Raw genomic sequence first — 13,534 nt, 5'->3', positions numbered from 1 at the left:
CCATTCAGGCTATTGAAAAAAACCTAAGGCCTCCCAAACTATTTACTCACGAAGACTTCAATCGCCACTTTGATACCTCTGCTTCACAACCTGTCGTAAAAAAAAGCAGGGATAAAATAACCTCTTAAAATGCCAGCGTACTCACATAATGAACTCTTATCCTGTGTAATATCATTTCTGAAGCATCTGTATTAATTACATTTTGGAAATTCAAATGCACCATGAACCTTTATTCACATTTCTTGTTACATTTTTGAAGAATTCTGATAAATTTATTAAAAACTCTTTCTTTTTTAAAACCAAACCTAGAGGGCATAGGTTTAAGGTGAGAGGGGAAAGACATAAAAAGGATCTGAGGGCAACTTTTTCACACAAAGGGTGATGCGTGTGTGGAATGAGCTGCCAGTGGAGGTGGTAGAGGCTGGTACAATTACAACATTTAAAAGGCATCTGGATAGGTATATGAATAGGAAGGGTTTAAGAGGGATATGGGCCAAATGATGTCAAATGGGACTAGAGTAGGTTGGGATATCTGGTCAGCATGGACTATTTGGACTAAAGGGTCTGTTTCCATGCTGTACATCTCTATGACTGTATGACTCTAATTGGCTACAGCTTTCTGCTTTCTTTCTTCCCCTTGAATAGAGGTGTCACAGAGACAGTTTTCTAATTTGCTGGGGTAGTTCCAGGATCTAAGCATTTCAGGAAGATTACAACCCAAAGAGTTATGCTGGACTTGAAATATTAACCCTGGTTCCCTCTCTGCAGAAGCTGTCAGGCCTGTTGAGTTTTTTCAGCACTTTGTTTTTAATATGGACTAACAGGTCAGGGTCCATTTGTCCTATTAGTTTTCTGCGTTTTTCTGTTGTGGTTGAGATTGATTTATATTCCTCCCTCTCTTTTACTTCATGCTTTTCTGTTGTCCTAGGGATGCTTCTGGTGTCTTGTACTTTGAAGGTGGAGCAGAATATTTGTCTAAAACCTGTGCAGTTTTCTTGTTTGCCACTGTTAATTACCACATCTCATCCTGTAACGAATCAATGTTTAGTTACATTTTTCCTTTACATGTCATATCTCTTACTTACTGTATAATATTACAGTACTTTTACTGGAAACAAATGTACTTTCTTACTATATGGTGCATATGGTCATGTTTGATCACAGTACAGCATATCTGGGCATATAGCACTCCTTTTATGCTTCTATTGCATTTAAGACCAATAAAAATGGAATTGTTCTCCTTAGTTGCTCGGGCATTCCTACAGAGCACGTTATCTGGTTGCCATGTTACTCAATTTGCATTTTGCTCTCCCAGGATGTCAATTTAAGTTTCGAAAAAAACTCAACGCTAGACTCTAGTTGGAGAGTGGAAATAAAATTAATATAGATTGAAGTTACTGCCACCATCCATGGAGCAATGTTATATTGCTCAGGAATATGACTAAGTTGTACCAACAGTAAAATTTTCTGTGTTGTTTGATCTGCTGAGTTCCACTCTCTTGACAACTAATCGTTAATGTTTGAAGAAGCAGTACGTATCTTTAATGTTCGCCTAACAAAAGAATTCCATTCAAATTAGTAAGGGTTCCCATGGAACCAACCATTTTATATTGGACTGGAGTTATTTTTGAGAGCTGTTTTTGCAATGTTTGTATTTATTATGGATGGCAGGTCAAGTTGGCTTCATTACTTTTGCAGTTTTGTACCAGTGTAGGGTGGTTGTGATAATATGGTTATGGCTACTGTTAATTAATTGATAGGTCTTCAAAGGGTGGATCTCGGTGAAATCAGTGTCAGTAATGTCAGTGACTGGACTTTGCAAGTGGAACCAGTGGCCCCAGTGGTAATGTTGATGGCTGTCTGAGTGTAATAAATATTCCTTAATTTCAGTAATCCAGAATTGATTAGAGCCAATTGGTCTCATATCAGTGGTTGAGACGAATTTTGTTTTGTTGAGCTGTTGGGATTGTTTTTAATACAAACTTTTCCTATACCAACCAAGATTCTTTTGTTTGTTTTGTTAAATAACTTATACATTATTATTTACTGTGGTCGTTTACTGGACCTATTAAGACTCTAATAGATGAAAGAAATCGATCTTTTTATTTGTGGGTAGAGCTTAACATTTCAAGCTGTGTTGAGACATCTGTTTGATGCTCTGTAACTTCCATGCCAAAATTACATTAAGTTAAGGCCTCATCATCGAAGAGGAATCTTGAGTGTGCTGCTGCCCAGTGCTGTATGGTGTTTGATTGGCCAGAACTCAATTTCTACTTCCATGGGTGTGAAGTGTTTATCAGTTTTTGAAACAAATTACTGATTATTTGCAATTTGTGGAAAAAAAATCAAACTTGGCTTTTTAGCATGTTACCATATTGTCTTGAATCCTTTCCAACCTTCTTTGTACTGTTTATCTCTTTCAAATACTTGGAGGTGTTACTGGAATTGTAATTAAAATCTTACATTGTTACGCAATATTACCCGGAATGAAAACAATATCCAGTTTCTGAAGAAAGATAGTGTCATTTTCTCTTCACACTTCCGGCAACAATAGCCACAGGGCATCTTGGACTTTGGTGAACAGTGCAACTCAACAGTACACCGCCATTAATAAATCAAGTTAATGCAGTGAAAAATAAGCCAAAGGAGAGCCAAGAAGGGTAATTTAATTTCAGTGTCAAATCTGATACAGAAAGAGAGGGAAGGCAAGTTTGAATTGAGACATAACACAGGCAAAGTAAGAAAAATATTTACATTTATACTTTTAAAATTTCCAACTGTTCAAAAGTTGAAGGAATGAGACCTCACACTTATTCATTTTCTGGGTGAGAGAGATGAAATTAGATTCCCTACAGTGTGGAAACAGGCCCTTCGGCCCAACAAGTCCACACCAACTTGCCAAAGAGTAACCCACCCAGAACCATTCCCCTGTGACTAATGCACCTAACACTATGGACAATTTAGAATGGTCAATTCACCTGACCTGCACATCTTTGGACTGTGGGAGGAAACTCGAGCAAACCAGACATAGGGAGAATGTGCAAAGTCCACACAGACAGTCACCCGAGGCTGGAATCGAACCTGGGAACCCTGGTGCTGTGAGGCAGCAATGCTAACAACTGAGCCACAATGCCAGTTGTTATTAACAGTTGCATAATAATGAAAAAGCATGGTGCTGTTAAGCCTTACAGGTAATTTAATGAACATGTTCACACAGGTTCTTACAGATGTTTGGACACTATTTTTGAATTTCATGGCAATTAATATGTAGAGTATGGTATTGTCATGAAAATCAGATTTCACGTATAACAGAACCATATAAATTGGTCAGTAACTTGTAATGATTAGTAATTTCGAGGGAAAGTCTTCCTCAGTAATTTTTTGTTAGATTTGTAGAATAAATATGGAATGTATTGCACAGACTTTTTTCAGCATGTATAGCTGAAGGGTTTGAACTTCAATGGCAAAGTTGAAACTACCAATGAACAGCCATTGCATGAAACCAGACATAATGTGTGAATGTATGTATTTATGTGTTGCTAAATGTCAAAATATTTCTTCTAGTAGGCCACATTTTATACAGTACAGTTCAGGAAGCTAACTGCACTTATTTAGTTGGTCTCATTGGGCATAGTTGGCATTGCAAAATGATTCATTTTAAAGTAGGGCATTTAAATGTATTCTGGGAGTAGGTGAAGCTTCAGCATGCACTTCTTAAATAACATTTTGCATTTTATTTCTGATGCATATGGATAAAGAGGAAACTAATAAGGCCATTAGAATTTTTGTGGGGGAATGCAAGTATAGTATGCTCATTGACCTAAGAATAGTTGGAATTAATGCCTACTTGTAGTAAATGACAACATAATACAATGCAATGTTGTTTAGTGCACTGGTAAGAAGAATAAAATCTCAAGCATAAAATAGTTTTAATTATGTTTTTGGATGTCCCAAAGAGACTTGCATCCAATGTATTTGAAAGTTTACAAGGTCCCACCAAGTGCAAGTGAGTGACTTATTTGTTTTTCCATCTTCATCAATTCTCATTCGAGCACAACAATGTTGTTCCCTTCGGTTAATGTCATAGGAGCTGTTTATGTTAACCCAAAACTTGAAACTCTATTCACCTGCTAATACTTCATATGGAAGACAGTACCTCCGCTGGTGTTGTATTACCTCAAAACACTATAGTAGAGTATCAGCCTTGGCAATGAGCTCAAATCTGATAGTGGTTTTTGTAATTTTAGTTCCTCCCTGTATTATTGACTGAGCTAAGTTGATATTGTCAATAGCTTCCTTGAAGTATTTATAGACATTATGTGAACCGTGGTTATTGCCTTGGCAACACCTGTTTATAATAAATTCTGTGTACTATACCATGAACCTTATGCAGTCTTTGTTTAATTTTTATTTCTCTTTTGGCGTGGCCAGTGGTGTTCTGACTGTTAACATGATGGAATTATCTTTAAGAATCTTTCATGAGATGTGCACATCACTGGCAAGGCCAGCATTAGCTGCTGACCACTAAATGCCCTTGAACTGATTGGCTTTCTAGGCCATTTCTGATGGCAGGTAGGAATCAATTACATGACTGTGGGTGTGGAGTCACATGTAAGCCTGACCAAGTCAGGACGGCAGATTCCATTCCTTAAAGTGCATTAGTGCAGAAGAAATTATTGAAAAATAAGATATTGTCACAACAATTTTAATTGCAAGTCTATTTGGGTCATCCAAGAATGCAATAAAAACTATATGTTTGCGAGTTTATTCTTTTACTAGTGCAGTAAACAATATTACATGTGAACTATGTTGGCATTTACTGCAAGTAAGCGTTAATCATTATATTCCAACCATTCTCAAGTCAATAAACCAACAGTATTTACATTCACCCACAAAAATTCTGAAGTTCTAATATAGTCAACATTGAGGTATTGCAATTTAGTAAAAAATATGCAATGTTGCATTTTATTTGAGAAATGAAAATTTAAATTTTTTTTAGATAATCCAAAGAAAATTGGGACTTCAATGCACAGTTGCTACAAGTAATGTTGGATTCTTCTTCCATTGCTCTCATGGATAAGCATTCAGCAAACAAAATAAAACTGTTAACAGCCTAGGCTAATATTGTCTCATTGAAGCAAGATTCCGTTTATATAACTGATTGTAAATACGGAATATGAGGTCAGTGTTGGAGGCATGGACGAAGGCATTGACTTTCTGCCAAATGTGCTTATCCTGAGCCATCAACTTTCAAGTTTGCTGGCAGAGACTTGTGCTTATCCAAGGTGATTATTTTTCAAGTATTGAGAACCAGCTTGCACGCTGTCTTTGGGTGATCCTATGGTGGGAGTTTTGTGCTCTGCCTTTTGATTCTGGAAATCCTCCATTCAAGCCTTGTGGTGGACCTAGTAAAGCTGAGCTCTGATGAAACCTGACCTCTATTTCAGGCAGCATCACGCTAGGATCTCTCTGTGTTGGGTATTCTGTCCGGCTCTATGATATCACAGTTCCCAGACGGTGGTGATGGAATCCTTCTGGTTGCTCTGTGTGATGCCAGTAGCTGATTCATACAGAAGGGATATAAGGACTACTGCCTAGGTAGACATCGATATTTCTCTTTCAGACTAACTCAATGCTTTCTTTGCAAAAGTTACCATGGAAGTTAATAAAAATATAAAAAGAATCTGAGCACTGATGTTTATTTCTAGATTGACAGGATTAAAAAAGTGTAGATTAAATTTATATTGACGTCTGGTTAAACCACAGTTGATGCATTGTTTATAAATTGGTTTACAGATTGTTAAATGAGAAAAGATGTGTGTAAACATATTTATGGAATGATATTGTGTGGCTTTACTTCTCCGGAAAGTGAAGGCTGATGGGAGAAACCTTTTGATTTATTTTAAATTGAGAGGATTTGATATTCTAGATTCAAAGGGTTGAATGTTCCCAAACTTGCTGAGTGCAAGAAAATCTGGAAAGAACTATTCTTTAGTTGCTCAGGTTTTTCCTCTGAACAGTTTTCTTAGAGACTGACTGACTGCCAGACTCACTGGTCACCTGTTCAGCAGCGGTGGGAATCCACGTAAGGACAGCTGGATCACTATCTTCAATTTTGTACACCACAAAGTTGGTACACAGGCCTACTCCAACTGGCCAGAACCTGAAAGTAGATCTAAGTTGACTTTGCATATCATGGTCCTAGCTGTGAAACATTATTGCATTTAAAATTATTTGCTGGCTGTAATTCTCATAGGGACCCTATCCCCAAAGCAGCAGGCATGCCCTTGTGCTTACTTCATGGAGAGTTAAAAATCACACAACACCAGGTTATAGTCCAACAGGTTTAATTGGAAGCACACTAGCTTTCGGAGCGACGCTCCTTCATCAGGTGATAGTGGAGGGCTCGATCGTAACACAGAATTTATAGCAAAAATTTGCAGTGTGATGTAACTGAAATTATACATTGAAGAATTGATTGTCTGTTAAGCCTTTCATCTGTTAGAAGTGAAACTATCACTGTATTCTTTCATGTGTAAATGTTGGACCTGTTGGACTATAACCTGGTGTTGTGTGATTTTTAACTTTGTACACCCCAGTCCAACACCGGCATCTCCAAATCATGACTTCATGGAGAGTCTTTGCTAATATTTGCTTGCTGCTCACTCTCACTGAACATGCCTTCATGGGATCACTGTCACTCCTCCTGATGACCAAGTATGAGCTACATGGTGAGGACACTGACGATTCTGTCTGTGGGCAACACTGAATTATTTACCTTTTAATGCTGCAACATGGCCACAAGCTCTGATTGGACAGGGCTCCAAACACATCTTCTTAACGGACCATTTCTGGAAAGCTTGTGTTTGATTTGGTTCACTCGCCACTCCTGGGTTCCCAGTGTCAGCGTTATGTACCACCTTGAAAAGCTCGTGCCATGTTGTTCCCATTCAAGGGGAACACTGAAAGCAAAGACCATTAGTGCAGATAGTCACCTACAAATTAATGGAGAGTTCAAAAGAAGTGTTTTTGCCCAGACAGAGATGACATTGTGAAACCACACTTCCGCAGGGAATGGCTGAGATGAATAGTATCTAGGTTCCCCATTAAAAAAAATCTATAAGCATCTGAGGGAGAAGGGAATTGAAAGTATTGGATGAGGGAGGGCAGTGTGGTTTAGTGAAGCATTAATACCCAGCATTAAGTGGCTTGTTTCTGTATTGTATATTCTAAACCATTTTGGTACAGTTGACAGTGGCTGCTTGGTTGGCTTTGGTGCTATTTTCTTAAAAATTCCTGTTTATTTTATTGAATTCAAATTTCACCATCTCTAGAGGTCAAATTTGAACTATGTCCAGAACATTAGCCTGGTGTTTTTAATTACTAGCACCGTGACATTACCAGTATGCCACTACCTCCCCCTAGACTACAATGTTAAGATTAGGGAATTTGATGATGGTAATTCACTTGAATGTCAAGGGGAAGTGATTGGAGATGGTCATTGTTCTCAAAGTCGAATCTGACCATGGAGATTAGACGCTTAGATGAAGCTGCATAGTGTGTTTACAGTTAGTCAGAGAAATATTACACCAACTGAGTTAGTTTGCTTCAGGGAAAAGAAAGATAAAACCAACAACTCTAGACTATCTCTTTGGAATTAAAAGCAAGACATTGTTGATGCTGAAAATCTGAAATAAAAGCAAGAAGAGCTAGAAATCACTGTCATAGCTTGGAAATTTCAGATCAGAATACTGGAGCAGAGTCAGTTTATTATAATTGCAAATTTCTGATTGTGTTAATAGCTGATGACAAAACACATGCTCATTGGAAGGATTAATTTGACAAGGAAGTATTCAATGAACAGCATGACACGAGACAATTTTGTGGATCTGGGAGTGTTTGTCCATAGATCTGGGAGTGTTTGTCCATAGATCTCTGAAGGTGCAAGGGCTTGTTAGTAGGGTGGTGAAGGGGCACATAGGACACTTGTCTTTATCAATTGAAGCATAGATTACAAAAGCAGGGAAGTCATGTTGGAGTTGTATAGAAGAACTTTGGTGAGAGCACAACTTGAGTACTGTGTGCAGTTCTGGTTGCCATATTACAGGATGGATAACATTGCACTGAAAGGGGATGCAGAGGAGATTCACCAGGATGCTACCTGGGTTGGAAAATTTAAATTATGAGGAAAGGTTGGATAGGCTTGGGTTGTTTTTGTTGAGCAGAGAAGACTGAGGGGTGACCTGATTGAGGTGTATGACATTATGAGGGACATGGACAGATTGGATAAGGAGCAGCTTTCCCTGTAGTTGAAGGGCCAATCACAAGGGAACACAGATTCAAACTGAGGGGCAGGAGGTTTAGGAGGGGTAAGAGTAAAATCTTTTTTACCCAGAGAGTGTGGTGACGGTCTGAAATGTGTGGCCTGGGAATGTAGAAGCGAGTTGCTTCACATCCTTTAAAATGTACCAGGATGAGCACTTGGTATATCATAACATTCAAGCTATGAGTCAAGGGCTGGCAAATGGGATTAGCTCGAAGTTCAGGTGTTTCTCATGAGTCAGTGCAGACTCAATTAGCTGAAGGGCCTTTGCTGCACTGTATGGTTCTGTGATTCTATGATTCTACATGTTGCAGGAAAGATAATAATCACCTTTTCATCTCGAGCTATCTTTGATACTTTCCTTAAATTAATTTAAATCCTTGCTTCACGTTTCTGAGCCTTTACTGATCTAATTTTATCATGTCATAACTGAAATTATGAATACATTTAAGTTGGTGGCATTTCTTGAGCAACGTCTAAGTATTCTAAGTGAGGTTGAGAATAGATAGATTTAAATAACTTATTCTTGTCCTAACGCAAGTTGTGTTCTTTAACTCTGCTTCTAACAAAATTTCATGCCTAGAATTGGCACTTGCATTTTTTGCACACTCCTGGTTAGTTTGATTCCCAAACCTGATGGTAATTGTTTGAATGTGATAAGATGCATTTTTAGTCATTATTTACATATGAATTTGCTTTGGAAACATTTTCTATTCTACCTTGAAATAAATCTCCCTGAGAAACATTTTCATCCAGAATTGGCTGTTAGGAGGGAATAGCCATTGTTAACAAAGTTGCTTGTTCTCACATGTAAATTATGGATTCTGATTTTGCCTTATATTTTGTAAAATGCTGGTAGCATCCTTAATTATTGATTGTTTTATTATTGTTTTATTTTTAACAGATTAAAAAGTATTTTGAAGTAAAAACTTAAAAGCGATCCATGTAAAAACTTGGTTACCAATTTTTTTTTTAGGTTTGTTTTCTTTGTATCAAAAGTTTTGAATGGAGACTGGTGGTAATTGTCACAGACTGTATATTCTCATAGGCCTACACACACAGTACAGTTCTGATTTGGTGGAACTATCAGAGCCATTTTAAATGTCTTTAAGGAAGAGTAGTTAAATTGAATTCCACAAATATGACTGTGTTACAGAATATGTCTACTGTTGCCAGACATTTTTTTTTAGCTCACAACTGCACCATGATGTACTGTGCATTGGAATGTAGTTGCAGCAGAGAATAGGGTTTTCTATTCATTCCATTACATTAGCCTGACTGAAATTCGTGCTGTAGCCTAAACAAATAGAGAAGTAACTGTCCCTTCTTCATCCATTTTGCATAGCTTCTTAAGACTTCATTACCGCCTTTGTTCAGTGGATTTCTTCTTTGTGACTACATCCCACTTGCTCCATTCTGAGGTTAGATACTTTTGAAGTATTTTTTACTTGTTGAAATTATCTACTATTGATTGCTTTGAATGAAAAATATAGCAAATCAGAGTTTATTTTTAACTGGATTTAAAATCCTTTGACTGGTCTGCCCCTATGAGGCAGTACCTTAAGGACCATTTTGAATTGTTTGTTAGCGGAAATGAAGGTAAGAACATGAGGGAATGTTTGTGTCCTTTTCAGTGGTTGTACTGTATGCAGTATCTAATTGATGACTGTCTAACTTGATTCATTTAAAAATGTTAATAATTCATAGTCACAGTCGTGAAGTTATTACAGCACCAAAAAGACCCTTCAAGCCCATTTTGTCCATTCTAGTCAGCAAACAGCTATCTATTCCAATCCCATCTGCTAGCGTGTGGCCCATAGCCTTGGATGCTACAGCATTTCATGTGGCTCAATGAAATACTTTTTAAATGTCTTGAGAGTTCCTGCATTACCTTTTATGATGAGACCTGGGTCTTGCCATGCTTTTTAATCAGCTGCCAAGGACACATGATGGTTTAATCTAGGCGAAACAATTTGTCTGGCCAGCCAGCTAATCTCTTTCAAACTGTTGAAGAAAAAGAATAGAAGAGTAAGGGGGTCAGTTGGTCGAACAGCTGATTTGTAATGCAGGGGTTCAATTCCTATATTGGCCAAGGTCACCATGAAGGTTGAACCTTCTCAACTCTGCCCCTCACCCCTCCAACCACCCACCCTCTTTGCCTGAGGCATGGTGACCCTCAGGTTAAAACACCACCAGTTTTCTCTCTCTCGTGCACACCTTCTCTGAGGCAACTGCCCTATGACATCGTGATGGCTTTACTTCAGATGATCAAACCAAGATTAAAGCAAATGTCATTGAAAATGAGTCACAGGCATGTCTGAATATCTCAATTGACATTAGATTGAGAAGGAGAACACAAAGAAAAAAGTTTTAAAGTTATGTTTGTCCCAACTAAAAACATGAGACTCCATATTTGCAAATGTAATTTTTCAGTGCCAGAGATGGCTTTTTGACAATAACTGAATCTGACCATGTTATCAAGGGGATATTTATATTGGATGAACAAAACCTAACTTTTTCTGGTAAATTGAGTTTCCATCTCTGGAGTGAAAAAGCAATATGATGCCATTCAATGTTACTTGAATGAGGACCGAGATAGAAATATGGTGTTTTTTCAGGGAGAGAATGTTGTACCTTGGATAACGGTTTCTAGGCTTTCATATGCTGTGCATGTTTCATCACCCAGAAATTGCTGGCTTTCTATGCAAGTAACCATGATTTCATAGCAAACATCACGCCCTTGACATTGTTTCTATTCCTGGTCACTGATCCATGATATCCTTTCTGGTAATGATTCACATTACACATTGAAATGCTTGTACATTCATTTCAACAAAATTATAGATTAGTTAACACACAGTGATGGCCTACTGGCCATATCTGTCTGAGCCAACTCTGCAAGAGCAACCCAACTAGTCCCAATCCACTACCTTTATCTAGCACCTATTCGCTCTTCAGATAATTATCCAATTTTCTTTTGAAAACCACAATTTAATCTGTCTCCATCATACTCTTGTCAGGCAGTGTGTTCCAGACCCTCATCATTTAATGTATTTAAAAAAAACCCTTTTCCTTATGTTGCTATTGTCCCTTTTGCAAATCAATCATAAGTTGGAATTGTCTGATCCTTAGTTCTTTGCCAATGCTGGAATTCCTTACTTATTGCACATTTGTCTAAGAGTGTTAGTTTTGAGCTAGATGATCCTTTCTAAAGGCTTTTATACTGCTGCAGTTTAATTGTAGTTGCTTGACTTATTTTTGCGTTCTTTATGAATAAAGATGTAATATTGTAATTCTCCAAGCCTCCGACACCTCTTTTGTATCTAAAAGAGTGCCAAGAGCAGGGAGATGTATCACGGCTCAATAAGGGGCCTACTGCACTCTGGTCAGAGGCGGGGCCTTTATGCATGAGTTGGAGGCCAGAGGCATGGGCCAGGAGCAGCATTAAGACTCATATCTGTCCCTACTCCAATCTGAGGAGGATTAAAGTCTATGCCATCGCAATTTCCATTCTTAATTCCTTCAGCATCTTTCAGTTGAGAATGCAAGATGTGGCTGAATGGTTGGTTGCTTGTCCCCGAGTCAGAAGGTTGTGTTTGTGTTTCACTTCAGTGTTACACTCCAGTATGGTACTGAGGGAATGCTGCACATTTCTTGGAGTGAGAATTCACTATCACAAAGAATAGTTGAGACTAACAGGATGCCAGATGAGCATGAGGGAGAAGAGAACAGAGAGAAATACTGATGGTATTAAATGAAGAAAGTTGGGAGGATGCTCAAGTGAAACATTAACATCTGGCTAGGATCAATGGCTACTTTATGTATTACATCATTTTTTGAAAAGGAAAATTAGACCTTTGCCTGTGTTCTTAGGCAATCCAAAACATTTTATGACACTATATTAAAACAGTCAGTTTATCTGTTTGTCAATTTTATATTTAAAAGGAAATTAGTCAGTTAGTGTCATATTGCCATGTGAAAATTGGCTGGTGTGTTTCGTATATTAAAATAGTGACCACACATCAAAGCTCTTAATTGTTTGTAAGATACTTTGGTTTGTTATGAAGTTATTAGAACCTTTCTTTAAATCTATTTACAGGACAGAGACATTGCCAGTTAGGTCAGCATTTATTGTCAATGCCTAATTGCCCAGTTAAGTGTCACTTACATTGTTCTGGGTATGGAGTCACATGAAGGCCAGACCAGGTAAGGATGGCAGATTTCCTTCCCTGAAGGACATTAGTGAACCAGGTGGGCTTTTCCGACAAAGAAAAGACCCATCTACACAGATTTAAACAAAACAAAACTACATAAATGTAATCTTCATTAAAGAATATCTAAAATTAGCTAAGCTCAAATTGAATAAACATGCCTTTAAATGGATTAGTAATCATGTTCACAATGAGATAAAGAAGAAAAAGTTACTGCCACAAATTGGAGGTGATGATTGGGATAAATACAGGCGCGCAGGCAGTTATGTATTAAATCAACTGGAGGCAAAAAGAAATCCTTGAGGAAAAAAACCCAGAGCTCAGGTAAATAAGAGGTATGTTCAATGTGTTCAGGTGACACCAAATTGGTAGTGTGGTAAATAGCAAGGAGGAAAACCTGAGACCACAGGATGGTACAGACAGGCTGGTCAGATGGGCTGAGCAGCGGCAAATGGAATTTAATCCTGCAAAAATGTGGAAGGACTAACAAAACAAGGGAGTACGTGGTGAATGGTAGAATCCTCGAAAACACAGAAGATCAGAAGGACCTTAGTGTGCATGTGCACAGATTCTTGAAGGCAGCAGGACATGTAGTCAAGGCATTGAATACAAGAGCAAGGAGGTTACGATAGAGCTGTATGCAACATTAGTTTGGTCACATCTGGAATACTGTGTGCAATCTTGGTCATCACATTACAGGAAGAGAGAGTACAGTAGAGATTCATCAGGATGTTGTCTGGGATGAGACGATTCAACTGTGAAGTGAGACTAGGTAGGCTGGGGATGGTTTCTTTACAGCAGAGAAATCTGAGGAGGGATCTGATTGAGGTTTACAGCATTCGGAAGGGCATAAATAGGGTAGATAGGAAGAAACTCTTTTAGTCAGTTACGGAGTCAATAACCTGACGCACAGTTTTAAGGGAAAGAGCAGGAGATTTAGATGGGATTTGAGAAGAAAATCTTTTCTCCCAAACAGTTCAGGATATCTAGAACTCACAAC

General features: G+C 38.1%; 1 protein-coding gene across 2 annotated transcripts in view; it reads left to right on the top strand.

Annotated features, from left to right (window-relative positions):
* b4galnt3b (beta-1,4-N-acetyl-galactosaminyltransferase 3b) overlaps positions 1-13,534 on the top strand; it is a 215,284-nt gene that overhangs the window by 30,000 nt on the left and 171,750 nt on the right. The window contains exon 1 of one of the 2 annotated variants that reach the window (XM_087997276.1): positions 9,668-9,744. The exons of the other annotated variant lie outside the window; for it this stretch is intronic. The gene's annotated coding sequence lies outside the window, so the exon portion shown is untranslated. Of the gene's footprint in view, positions 1-9,667; positions 9,745-13,534 lie in introns of those variants that run through there. 2 annotated transcript variants of the gene reach the window in all.

Source organism: Chiloscyllium plagiosum, unplaced genomic scaffold (assembly GCF_037043375.1).
Source record: "Chiloscyllium plagiosum isolate Xiang-an unplaced genomic scaffold, Cpla_swu_hap1 HiC_scaffold_19, whole genome shotgun sequence".
NCBI classification, from domain to species: Eukaryota; Metazoa; Chordata; class Chondrichthyes; order Orectolobiformes; family Hemiscylliidae; genus Chiloscyllium; species Chiloscyllium plagiosum.
Note: the sequence above shows the minus strand (reverse complement) of the source record. Positions and strands in the feature narration are given on the sequence as shown.